This window comes from Triticum dicoccoides, chromosome 6B, assembly GCF_002162155.2.
Source record: "Triticum dicoccoides isolate Atlit2015 ecotype Zavitan chromosome 6B, WEW_v2.0, whole genome shotgun sequence".
In the NCBI taxonomy this organism is placed as follows: domain Eukaryota; kingdom Viridiplantae; phylum Streptophyta; class Magnoliopsida; order Poales; family Poaceae; genus Triticum; species Triticum dicoccoides.
The window spans coordinates 518,301,444-518,305,168 of record NC_041391.1 but is presented as its reverse complement, the minus strand read 5'-3'; positions in this window follow the sequence as shown (position 1 = coordinate 518,305,168).

The following is a 3,725-nucleotide window of genomic DNA, read 5'->3' as shown; positions in this document are numbered from 1 at the left end:
AACCTTCCATTCACTTCTCATTTTTCGGAGAAGTTGTAATGTTTAAACTTTATCTAGCAAAACACTGGAAGAGTATGACTCGTGAATTTTTTTGATTTCACACATATTAAGGAGGGCATAGGTTCAACCCATCAAGGCATCTTAGGAACGTATACCATCAACTTCAGGGGTAAATAACTCAAGCTCGGAGGTAGAGCATGGTTGACAAAGCAGAGGATACAATTTACCAAAGGCATTATGTATCAGGGGAAGGTCTCACAAAGTTATGGAATATGAAGGATGCTGACGGATAAAATCCAACAATGGACCTGATGGTCCACAAGGGATCTGATGTGAGCATCGGTACTCAACTAGAGGAAGAAGAGTGCAAGGAGATCAAATTATAGAAACAACTGACTAACTCAATTGTCAAATGCAAAGGAATTATGATTTCCAAATCAAGGGATCAGAAGCAATGCTCTGATTAGGGATGGATAAGTTGAATAGCCTTAGGGTACAATCAATGACAATTGGATTGGTCGAGAACCAATTCCAGTTAAAAGAATGGCAGCTCAGCCGGAAAGGTAATTTATAAGAATCAATGATGTTTGCGGGTATTCGCAAACATATTGAGTCAACAGACTCAAAATGATAATGACAAGGAATGTCAATAAGACTATGAGACTTATGGGACTAACCATAATGCAAGCAAGCAAGAATTTCAAGAGGAATAGGCTGCTCGGGATTTTCGGAAGATCGAATGGCATTTTGAAGACTTTTGTGAAATACATGAATCAACTGGGGATGAGTGGATACTCGATAAGTGCGAGAAATTATTTGAAGGGGTATTCATGTGGCAAAGAACTGCTAGGCAGTAGGCACAAAGTATTCTCGGAACAATAGAGAAAACTTCGGGGTATCTTGTAATAACAAGATCAATGGGGGATGATCGTATGAATGGCAAGTGTAAGTAGTTTTCCATACGGATTTATCGGTGGTCGGGAATAGCAAAAGTGATGGGCACAAAGTCTCGAGAGAATATCAAAGAGTATCTCCGAAATCTTCTGGTGCAGTCGGTGATCATCCGGACTGAAGGGCCCCTCCGGTAGAAAGTATTTTCGAGAACCTAAAAGTTAGAATTTAGTAAAAATCGTTTAACCCGAATAGAAGAGGTTCAGAATCCCAGAGTAAAGGTCGAGGAGTAAAAGATCCTAATACCACCCAATGGCGACGTGGGCCCATAAGGCACACAGCCATGTTAGTAAAAGTTTTTTTCAATGTCTAGACTCGACTTCGGCCAAGGAGTGTGGAAGGGGGATTCCTATAGGCAGTCGGCTCTGATACCAACTTGTGACGCCCCTGATTCAATCGTACACTAATCATGCACGCAAATGTGTACGATCAAGATCAGGGACTCACGGGAAGATATCACAACACAACTCTAAAACATAAATAAGTCATACAAGCATCATAATACAAGCCAGGGGCCTCGAGGGCTCGAATACAAGTGCTCGATCATAGACGAGTCAGCGGAAGCAACAATATCTGAGTACAGACATAAGTTAAACAAGTTTGCCTTAAGAAGGCTAGCACAAACTGGGATACAGATCGAAAGAGGCGCAGGCCTCCTGCCTGGGATCCTCCTAAACTACTCATGGTCGTCGTCAGCAGCCTGCACGTAGTAGTAGGCACCTCCAGTGTAGTAGGAATCATCGTCGATGGTGGCGTCTGGCTCCAGGGCTCCAGCATCTGGTTGCGACAACCAGGTAGAAGGGAAAGGGGAAAAGAGGGAGAAAAGCAACTGTGAGTACTCATCCAAAGTACTCGCAAGCAAGGAGCTACACTATAAATGCATGGGTATATGTGTAAAGGGGCCATATCGGTGGACTGAACTGCAACATGCCAGAATAAAAGGGGGATAGCTAATCCTGTCGAAGACTACGCTTCTGACAGCCTCCGTCTTGCAGCATGTAGAAGAGAGTAGATTGAAGTCCCCCAAGTAGCATCTCCAAGTAGCATCTCCAAGTAGCATCTCCAAGTAGCATCTCCAGTCGCATCGCATAGCATAATCCTACCCGGCGATCCTCCCCTCGTCGCCCTATGGAAAAGCGATCACCGGGTTGTCTGTGGAACTTGGAAGGGTGTGTTTTATTAAGTATCCGATTCTAGTTGTCATAAGGTCAAGGTACAACTCCAAGTCGTCCTGTTACCGAAGATCACGGCTATTCGAATAGATTAACTTCCCTACAGGGGTGCACCAACTTACCCAACACGCTTGATCCCATTTGGCCGGACACACTTTCCCGGGTCATGCCCGGCCGCGAAAGATCAACACGTCGGAGCCCCACCTAGGCTCAACAGAGAGGCCATCACGCCGGTTTAAACCTAAGCGCGCAGGGGTCTGGGCCCATCGCCCTGAGCACACCTGCACGTTGCATACGTGGCCGGAAGCAGACCTAGCCTAGTGGCGTTCCAGTCCAATCCGGCGCGCGCCGCTCAGTCGTTGGCGTCACGAAGTGCTTCGGCTGATACCACGACGCCGGGATACCCATAACTACTCCCACGTAGATGGTTAGTGCGTATAGGCTCGTAGCCAACTCAGATCAAATACCAAGATCTCGTTAAGCATGTTAAGTATCCGCGAACGCCGAACAGGGCCAGGCCCACCTCTCTCCTAGGCGGTCTCAACCTGCCCTGCCACGCCGCCTCAAAGATCCACTCGCGGGTGCTCCACCAGCCGACCCGACTTTAGTCTCCACATGTATCATGTATAAAGTATATAGTATATACCCGTGATCACCTCCCGAGTGATCACGGCCCGATAGTATAGCACGGCAGACGGACAAGAATGTAGGGCCACAGATGAAAATACTATCATCCTATACTAAGCATATAGGATTGCAGGTAAAGGTAACAACAGTAGTATCAAGGACAGGCTATGCATCAGGATAGGTATAATCAGAAAGCAGTAACATGCTACACTACTCTAATGCAAGTAGTATAGAGTAGAATAGGCGATATCTGGTGATCAAGGGCGGGGGGGGCTTGCCTGGTTGCTCTGGCAAGAGAGAGGGGTCGTCAACTCTGTAGTCGAACTGGGCAGCAGCAGCGTCGGTCTCGTAGTCTACCGGAGAGAAGAGGGGGGAAGAAACAATGAATACCATGTAAACAGATGCATATCGATGCATGACAAGACAAGTAACGATGCTCGGCGTGCCCTAGCGTGGTATGAGGTGGTACCGGTTAAGGGGGAAACATTCGGGAAAATATCCCCGGTGTTTCGTGTTTTCGGGCAGAGGAGCCAGAGGGGGAAAGTTGCGGGTTTGATAGGTTAGGGGTGTGTGGCGGACGAACGGACTGCGTATCCGGATTCGTCTCGTCGTTCTGAGCAACTTTCATGTTGAAAATATTTTAATCCGAGTTACGGATTAAAAGATATGATTTTCTAAAGATTTTATTAATTTCTGAAATTTAATTAATTATTTAATTTAATTTGAAAATGGATTTATGACATCAGCATGATGTCATGCTGATGTCAGCAGTCAACAGAGTTGACTTGGTCAACCTGACATGTGGGTCTAGTGGGACCCACCTGTCATTCTCTGTTTAGTTTAATTACAGATTAGTTAATTTAATTAGTGATTAGGTTAATCTAATCAGGATTAATTAACTTAATTAATTAACATTTTAATTTTTTAATTATTATTTATTTATTCATTTAATATATTTTTTTAATTCTTTTTTTT